Source organism: Apodemus sylvaticus, chromosome 16 (assembly GCF_947179515.1).
Source record: "Apodemus sylvaticus chromosome 16, mApoSyl1.1, whole genome shotgun sequence".
Lineage (NCBI taxonomy): Eukaryota > Metazoa > Chordata > Mammalia > Rodentia > Muridae > Apodemus > Apodemus sylvaticus.
The window spans coordinates 78,762,944-78,773,374 of NC_067487.1; the positions used below are offsets into that span (position 1 = coordinate 78,762,944).

General features: G+C 42.4%; 1 pseudogene; it reads left to right on the forward strand.

Annotated features, from left to right (window-relative positions):
- Positions 1–1,506: 1,506 nt before the first annotated feature.
- LOC127666919 (60S ribosomal protein L13-like) lies at positions 1,507–2,140 on the forward strand (annotated as a pseudogene).
- Positions 2,141–10,431: the final 8,291 nt, after the last annotated feature.

Genomic DNA, 10,431 nt, shown 5'->3' on the forward strand with positions numbered 1-10,431 from the left:
CTCCACTTAACAGACATACTCCCTCCTTCCTTCCTGTAGGAAAACATTTCAATAGTCACAGAGACTATATCGTCAAAAGTAAAGATTAAAATAAAACAAAACCAAACAAAGCAGATGCTGCAGCATCCAGCTACCTAAGCTGGCCACTGTAATACAACGTAGCTCAAATGAGCAATCAGTTGCGTGGGCCTGGCGGGCTGACCCTCTTACATGGGCACTGGCAGGCTGACCCTCTTACATGAGCACTGGCGGGCTGACCCTCTTACATGAGCACTGGCGGGCTGACCCTCTTACATGGGCACTGGCGGGCTGACCCTCTTACATGGGCACTGGCGGGCTGACCCTCTTACATGGGCACTGGCGGGCTGACCCTCTTACATGGGCACTGGCGGGCTGACCCTATTACATGGGCACTGGCGGGCTGACCCTCTTACATGGGCACTGGCGGACTGACCCTCTTACATGGGCACTGGCGGACTGACCCTCTTACATGGGCACTGGCGGGCTGACCCTCTTACGTGGGCACTGGCGGGCTGACCCTCTTACGTGGGCACTGGCGGGCTGACCCTCTTACATAGGCACTAGCGGGCTGACCCTCTTACATGGGCACTGGCGGGCTGACCGTCTTACATGAGCACTGGCGGGCTGACCGTCTTACATGGGCACTGGCGGGCTGACCCTCTTACATGGGCACTGGTGGGCTGACCCTCTTACATGGGCACTGGCGGGCTAACCCTCTTACATGGGCACTGGCGGCCTGACCTTCTTACATGGGCACTGGCGGGCTGACCCTCTTACATGGGCACTGGCATTTGTGCACACCCTCTGCTTTCTCAACCTGCATCTTCTTCTGCCTGTAAGAATGACATGGGAATAGTTACTCTAGTAGCTGTTTGAGTATTTAGGAGGCAATGATCATCAGAACCATACATGTAGAAAGACATACAAAGCCACAGTAAGTTTTTCTTGATTTGGTGGCAGTAGTTAACACACATACACAAGGCCTGTAGCTGGCTTTTATTTGAATGAATATGTTTCACTTTTTTTAATCACTGTTTTTTTTTTTTTTGTTTTGTTTTACTTTTTACAATATACAGCTGACTTATTACTAACTGATATAGGTAGACATGATGCATGTGGAAAATAAAATTCACACAGGAAAATACAGAATTACAGAATCAGACTGTAGTACACTGACTGCCTGTCCAGGAACATTCTTGCCATGCTCAGGCCCCAAGGAGTGGACTTAATTAAATCCTGATAGCTCTGGCATGTCTATGTGGATTCTACAAAATGTTTCCTTTTTCAATAAATAATTGAGTATTTAGAACTATAATGAAAATCTATTGTCTCTGCCTTTCCCTCTAACAATAAAAGGTCTCAATGATTTGACTAAAGAAAAATAAAAGTTCACCCAGGCAGGAATATTACGATTCTTTAAACCTGTTTTTAAGGGGTCAGAGTATGCCTTTTCTGCTCTGCCGTTCTCCTGTACAGGAGGCAGCTATGGTGCCCAGTCAGAAAGGCATGATTCTGAAATTCCACTTCCACAAAGACTAGCAGCAAGTAGACACTTGGTTCAACCAGTCAGCACACAAGGTCTACATACCCAAGGTTCAACAGGCAAAAGCGCGCACATTGCTTTTCGTCCTGTGTCTGGCCCCATCAGGTCCATCGTGAGGTGCCCTACAGTCAGATATCACAGCAAGGTCCAGGCTTGCAGGGGCTTCAGCCTGGAGGAACTCAGGGTAACTGGTATCCACAAGAAAATGGCTCGCACCATCGGCATCTCTGTGGACCCAAGAAAGCGAAACAAACCCACTGCATCACCGCAGGCTAACGTGCAGCGTCTGAAGGAGTACCGCTCCAAGTTCATACATGTGCCCAGGAAGCCTTCTGCTCCAAAGAAGGGAGACAGTTCTGCTGAAGAACTTAAATTGGCCACCCTGCTAACAGGACCCATGATGCCCATCTGGAATGTGTACAAAAGGAAAAGGCCAGAGTCAACATCACAGAGGAAGAGAAGAACTTCAAGGCTTTTGCCAGTCTCTGCACGGCCCATGCCAATGCCTCGCTCTTTGGCATCTGAGCAAAAAGGTTGAAGGAAACTGCGGAACAAGACATTGAAAAGAAAAAGTAATGTGCTGTTGGAGAGCTGCAATACATTTTCTATAAAGGAAAAAAGAAAGAGAGAGAAAAAAGGAGGCCAGACTGCTAATCTGAAACTTGAGACAATAAAGCATCAACCATAAAGAAAAGTATGAGAAGCAGGGGAGCCCACAATGGTGATGTGATGCAGTGGAGCCCACACTGGTGATGTGATGCAGTGGCGCCCACACTGGTGAAGTGATGCAGTGGAGCCCACACTGGTGATGTGATGCAGTGGAGCCCACACTGGTGATGTGATGCAGTGGAGCCCACACTGGTGATGTGATGCAGTGGAGCCCACACTGGTGATGTGATGCAGTGGAGCCCACACTGGTGATGTGATGCAGTGGAGCCCACACTGGTGATGTGATGCAGTGGAGCCCACACTGGTGATGTGATGCAGTGGAGCCCACACTGGTGATGTGATGCAGTGGTGCCCACACTGGTGATGTGATGCAGTGGTGCCCACACTGGTGATGTGATGCAGTGGTGCGTACACTGGTGATGTGATGCAGTGGAGCCCACACTGGTGATGTGATGCAGTGTAGCCCACACTGGTGATGTGATGCAGTGGTGTCCACACTGGTGATGTGATGCAGTGGAGCCCACACTGGTGATGTGATGCAGTGTAGCCCACACTGGTGATGTGATGCAGTGGTGTCCACACTGGTGATGTGATGCAGTGTAGCCCACACTGGTGATGTGATGCAGTAGTGTCCACACTGGTGATGTGATGCAGTGGAGCCCACACTGGTGATGTGATGCAATGGTGCCCACACTGGTGATGTGATGCAGTGGTGTCCACACTGGTGATGTGATGCAGTGTAGCCCACACTGGTGATGTGATGCAGTAGTGTCCACACTGGTGATGTGATGCAGTGGAGCCCACACTGGTGATGTGATGCAGTGTAGCCCACACTGGTGATGTGATACAGTGGTGCCCACACTGGTAATATGGTGCAGTGGTGCTCACACTGGTGATGTGATGCAGTGGAGCCCACACTGGTGAAGTGATGCAGTGGAGCCCACACTGGTTATGTGATGCAGTGGAGCCACACTGGTGATGTGATGCAGTGGAGCCCACGCTGGTGATGTGTTGCAGTGGTGCCCACACTGGTGATGTGATGCAGTGGTGCCCACACTGGTGATGTGATGCAGTGGTGCCCACACTGGTGATGTGATGCAGTGGTACCCACACTGGTGATGTGATACAGTGGAGCCCACACTGGTGATATGATGCAGTGGAGCCCACACTGGTGATGTGATGCAGTGGTGTCCACACTGGTGATGTGATGCAGTGGTGTCCACACTGGTGATGCGATGCAGTGTAGCCCACACTGGTGATGTGATGCAGTGTAGCCCACACTGGTGAAGTGATACAGTGGAGCCCACACTGGTGAAGTGATACAGTGGAGCCCACACTGGTGATGTGATGCAGTGGAGCCCACACTGGTGATGTGATACAGTGGAGCCCACACTGGTGATGTGAGGCAGTGGAGCCCACACTGGTGAGAGGCAGTGGAGCCCACACTGGTGATGTGATGCAGTGGAGCCCACATTGGTGATGTGAGGCAGTGGAGCCCACACTGGTGATGTGATGCAGTGGAGCCCACACTGGTGATGTGATGCAGTGGAGCCCACACTGGTGAAAGGCAGTGGAGCCCACACTGGTGATGTGATACAGTGGAGCCCACACTGGTGATGTGATGCAGTGGAGCCCACACTGGTGATGTGATGCAGTGGTGCCCACACTGGTGATGGATGCAGTGGTGCCCACACTGGTGATGGATGCAGTGGAGCCCACACTGGTGATGGATGCAGTGGAGCCCACACTGGTGATGGATGCAGTGGAGCCCACACTGGTGATGGATGCAGTGGTGCCCACACTGGTGATGTGATACAGTGGAGCCCACACTGGTGATGTGATACAGTGGAGCCCACACTGGTGATTTGATACAGTGGAGCCCACACTGGTGATGTGAGGCAGTGGAGCCCACACTGGTGATGTGAGGCAGTGGAGCCCACACTGGTGATGTGAGGCAGTGGAGCCCACACTGGTGATGTGAGGCAGTGGAGCCCACACTGGTGAGAGGCAGTGGAGCCCATGCTGTGTGCAATGACATGAGAACAGACCTGGAGGTAAAGCTAATGGGTAGTAATTCCAGCTCTGACTGACATCGCTTACTTTATCCATGCCTCATTAGTGACATGGGATAATTGACCCGTAGGGAAAGAAAACATTTGATGGTGGAGTGAAGCGTGATTGAGGGAGTTTTGTGGAGCTCTCTTTCAATTTTTTAAGTGTATTTCTCAGCAGAGGTACCCAGCCACCCAAGAACTGTATTTACATTGAAGCATGACTTGATTCCTGGCAAGAAATAAGTGTGTTTTGACCAAATGATGACTGGCAAAGAATAGAGAAGATAACAGTTCTTATAGTGTGTACAAATGTTTATGAACACCATTCCTTCCTTGTATTGCAGTTGCAATAATTGTTGTTATCCAGGATAATGAGATGCAGTTATACTACTAGCTTCTCTGTTAAATAAAGTCTCTGTTACTACACAATTAAAATACTTATCATGGAGCTCTTATATGATTCAATTTTCTTTAAAACATTTTAGGCAAGATATAAAAATTACTATGCCTTTCTACAAATATAGCATTTCATCCTCAGAACCATGAAATAAACCAGGTAAGTTTCGATATGAAAGCTAAAATCCCAAATCCAGTTTTTAAAGAGAAGCTTATCTTAGAAAGCATCTTTGAAAAAAAGAGTCTGGAGAATTGACTTGGGAGAGCACATTTAAAGATACAGAGATATGTTTTCCTCACCCTCTGTTCTGAAATCGTGGCAAAGTTGTCTCAAGTACACACACACACACACACACACACACACATGAACGCACACATGCACACACATGCATGCACGCATGCGCATACGCACACACATACACACACACACACACACACACACACATACACACACACACACACACACCCTGATTATAACCTATAAGAAAATTGAGAACTATGATTTGCACTTCTTTGGAAGAAGATACTTATGAACATGAACTTTTGCATCTAGATCAAACGATACCTATAACTTACCCGTCACAGAATCTTTAAATTTTTGAGCACAGAATAGCCTGGACAAAGCTTAAGGTAGCCACGAGTAAGAAACTCTCCAGCTTTGTCTCTTTGTTGGTTTTCTAAAAAGATTTATTAAAAAGGGCGTCAAGTTAGGTAAACTGGGAGATGGCAAGGATCTGGGAAGAGCTGGGCCAGGAAGCCATCCATAGTCATATGCATAGAATATATTGCATGAAAAAAGGTTTGTTTAACAGAAGTAAAGAAAAAAGTAAAAGAAGTATTGAGCAGCAGATACAGCTGTCTGCTTACTTCTGCTCTCTCTAGACTTCCATTTATGCCAAATGAAACAAACAAACAAACAAAAAACAACAAAAAAACCCAGACAAAAAATCATGAAAGAACAGAAGATGTATGCAAGGATTTCTCTTATAATTAAGGTACCTTTTGAAATCTATGAGTCTTTTGTTAGGCTACCTACTTTGGCTGGTTGATACCTTAATTTCACATAATTCTGTACTCACAGTGATAGAGAAATAATTCTGTACTCACAGTTGTAGACTTTTATTTGTTTTTGCTATTATGCTCAGTGTCTAACCTAGATGTCTGCTAAATCCATTAATCATTGGTACCATGATAAATAAGTTTATGGAATGTAAAAGCTTCAGTGTACTAATCATGTTCATATTAGCAAGTAGGACATTCAGTATACATTACTATTACTTCTTGAGAAACATGGTTCAATTATTTACAAAGAAATTCCAAAATTTTACTGTTGGGAATTAAGACCTATATTAATATAGCTACCTCTAAACCCTGATTGAGAAACTGATCAATCTATATACTGAGCAAATCCAGAAGCCCAGTTTCTTCCACAAATCAAGATGCACTTGTCAAAATACTTTTTCTCTAAAATCCATTGAAATGGTATTTCAATATAAATCATAGCTTCAGTATACTAGCTAGAACTTTGAAGGCTATGGAGAGTTGGTGTAGATTTTACAAGAGAATAATTTTTTAAATGTTAGCAATTTGGGAAATATCAATTGTGATTGCCAATGCAATCATTAATGCTTACAGAAGGAAAAGCATAATAATACAAAAAGGCATGACTTTGGCCTTCAATCACAATCATTTTAGTATGGATAAAGCAAGAAAGTATGAAAAATTTTTTAGCTCTCATTGAAATACAGGAAAGATGGAAGACCTTAAGATTACTTTGAATACAAACACTACTTGCTACATATATGAAGAAAATGATTTTATTACAGCAAGTACACAATGTGTGCTGATACTCAAGGGCTCTGGGGCTTCCCTAAAGCAGTTGGGAAAGCATTCACAATAACCCTTATTGAGACTTAGCTCTGACAGAAGGGTGGTGTCAGCTTCAGTGAGAGAAAGCTGGCTACCCCAGAGAAAAGTTCTTATGCCAAGATGACTGAGTAATGGTTGGGGGAATCTGAGAGGACGACATACACAATAATAGGTACAACTCAGATCATTAGACCCTTCCAAATTCTCCTAAGGAAAATGAGTAAGAACAGAAATGAATGCAAAACAATCAAAAAGAGAAAATTTTTTTGTTCACATGAGATTTTTTTTTTTTAGTGGATACCAGTATAGGTGCCTTCCCTGGCTGGAAGAAATACATGCTAGAAAGCATTGTGGCACAGTGGGATTGTTAATTTCCAAATGAGGCTACCAAGAGTCAGAAAAAAACACCCTATTGGTTTTAGATAGAGTTTAATGAATAAAACCTTTACCTCCCAATTCTAAGATTTGATGAGTTAAAATGTTGGTTTCATTGTAAATAATTGAACCATATTTCTCATGAAGTCACAAAATATGTTCTAACTGTACATAGGAATATAAACCAGCATTCAGTGTCTAGAAAGGTAAAATAAATAGAATAATTAGCTTTGAGGACATTAAAATTTCTATGCTGATAAGGATATGATTTCAAAAACAATTTGCCTATATCTACTGACTCAAAATATGTAATTATGTAACCTTCTGTTATACAGAATTTTATTCTAAGCTGTAGGTTTAGGAAAAATGAAAACATATCTTCATATGAAAATTTCAAATAAATAATACCAGGTATAATATTTACAGTATACTCGATCAATATGTTGTATTATATTCATATAGCAATTTCTTAGATAGGTATGGGAAATTGGTTTGCTGATAAATATAAACATTCAGATGACTCTCACTTATGATGATAGAGATGGATTCTGTCCACAGTGTATGCCATACACATGCTTGGCACTTAGGTCATGAAGGGAACTGTGTACTGTATCTAACTGTATTTTTGAGTCAAATGTAAATATATAGAGGAAGGAAGATATCTTAATCAACTAAATTTTTGTAACTTATGTAGAAACAAAAATAGCTGGACATGGTATCTCATGTTTGTCATCCCAGACCTGGGAAGAAGATTCAAGAGTATCTGTTGAGGTTCACTGAGAGCCAGCATAGCCTACTTGGTAAGTTCTAAAGAAGAAAACAAAACTTTCTCAGAAAAGGTGGACAGCAAAATTGTCCTTGTTAAAAACAGTTGTTACAAAAAAAAAATTCAAAGGCTATAAAAGACAATTCTTAAAATATCTTAAATTCCTTCTGTTCAGAAACCACACATTTGAGTTATAATACTTGAGATGAAGAAATTAACAGATTAAGAAAAGATTAAGTGACTAACAGGATTGAGAAATATGGGTGATACATTGATAGTCAACATATTTTTATTGTCAGTCACAATGCAAGCATGGTAAGTGTGGAGCTGTTATGGATCAAAGAATAAATCAAAAGTGAACACTACAGTTCAAAGAGTAAAATGAAGAACTTTTGAGTTTGGCACTGGAGATGCTATCTTAACACTTCCAGACCATTCAGCCATGTCTCATTTTATTTTCTCATGAATCCATATGTGTATAATAGCATGAAGAGGTATACAGAGATTTAATATCACTTCTTAGAGTTCATGAACAGATTAAACTTTCAATTTTTATGAAAAAACAATCAGTTTTCTCCAACTGAAATAAATAGTTTGTATCAGAATGAGAAAATTGTAGCTAAGCCAGTGTCTTAGAGTTTCATTGCTATGAAGAGACACCATGACCACAACAACTCTTACAAAGGAAAATATTTAATTGTTGCTTACTTACAATTTAGAGGTGCAGTCCATTGATGCCAGGCAGGCATGGTGTTGCACAGGTAGCTGAGAGTTCTCTATATTGATCTATGTGAAACAGGAAGAGACAGTGAGCCACTCGGCCTGGCTTGAGCTTCTAAAACCTCAAAGCCCACCTGCTATGAGACACTTCCTCCAATAAGGCATAGATCTTAATATTGGCACTCCTTATGAGAAAATGGAAGCCATTATCATTAAACCACTACAGCCAGGAATCCTGGAAATTACCAAGACTGCAACTGTGACTAAAACTTTTTGTATCTCTTGTCTTCTTTATATCTATAAAAATAAGTAGCTTCAACTTGCAATTTGTATTAAATTAATTTAATATTTTAACATCATCTTATAAAACAAAAGATTTGTTTGTATCAGTTTCAAGGCACTCTGCATTGAACAACCAATAATGTGGTTATCTCTGGGAGAGTATAACTGTCATCCCTGTAGGTCTTTTTCTAGGAATACGAACCCACAAAATTGGATCCCCTTCTATATTAACATAGCCATTGACACTGTTCCTGTTCTGACCTTTTTTATATAGACATTTTTAGCAGAGACATTTTCATAGAAGACTTTCTGACTTTCACAGTATTTCTTCCCCTCTTCCCAAATGTTCTCTGAGCCATAGAAGTATGGACTATGATGTAAATATTATTTCTTTTTTTTCTTTTTTTTATTTGATATATTTTTAATTTACATTTCAAATGATTTCCCCTTTCCTAGCCCCCCCACTCCCAGAAAGTCCCGTAAGCCCCCTTCTCTCCCCCTGTCCTCCCACCCACCCCTTCCCACTTCCCAGTAATGGTTTTGCTGAATACTGCTTCATTGAATCTTTCCAGAACAAGGAGCCACTCTTCCTTTCTTCTTGTACCTCATTTGATGTGTAGATTATGTTTTGGGTATTCCAGGTTTCTAGGTTAATATCCACTTATTAGTGAGTGCATACCATGATTCACCTTTTGAGTCAGGGTTACCTCACTTAGTATGATGTTCTCTAGCTCCATCCATTTGCCTAAGAATTTCATGAATTCATTGTTTCTAATGGCTGAATAGTACTCCATTGTGTAGATATACCACATTTTTTGCATCCACTCTTCTGTTGAGGGATACCTGCGTTCTCTCCAGCATCTGGCGATTATAAATAGGGCTGCTATGAACATAGTAGAGCATGTATCCTTATTACATGGTGGGGAATCCTCTGGGTATATGCCCAGGAGTGGTATAGCAGGATCTTCTGGAAGTGAGGTGCCCAGTTTTCGGAGGAACTGCCAGACTGATTTCCAGAGTGGTTGTACCAATTTGCAACCCCACCAGCAGTGGAGGAGTGTTCCTCTTTCTCCACACCCTCTCCAACACCTGCTATCTCCTGAATTTTTAATCTTAGCCATTCTGACTGGTGTAAGTTGAAATCTCAGGGTTGTTTTGATTTGCATTTCCCTAATGACTAATGAAGTTGAGCATTTTTTAAGATGCTTCTCAGCCTTCCGAAGTTCTTCAGGTGAGAATTCTTTGTTTAGCTCTCTACCCCAATTTTTAATAGGGTTGTTTGGTTTTCTGGAGTCTAACTTCTTGAGTTCTTTATATATATTGGATATTAGCCCTCTATCTGATGTAGGATTGGTGAAGATCTTTTCCCAATTTGTTGATTGCCGATTTGTCCTCTTGATGGTGTCCTTTGCCTTACAGAAACTTTGTAATTTTATGAGGTCCCATTTGTCAATTCTTGCTCTTAGAGCATACGCTATTGGTGTTCTGTTCAGAAACTTTCTCCCTGTACCGATGTCCTCAAGGGTCTTCCCCAGTTTCTTTTCTATTAACTTCAGAGTGTCTGGCTTTATGTGGAGGTCCTTGATCCATTTGGATTTAAGCTTAGTACAAGGAGACAAGGTTGGATCAATTCGCATTCTTCTGCATGCTGACCTCCAGTTGAACCAGCACCATTTGTTGAAAAGGCTATCTTTTTTCCATTGGATGTTTTCAGCCTCTTTGTCGAGGATCAAGTG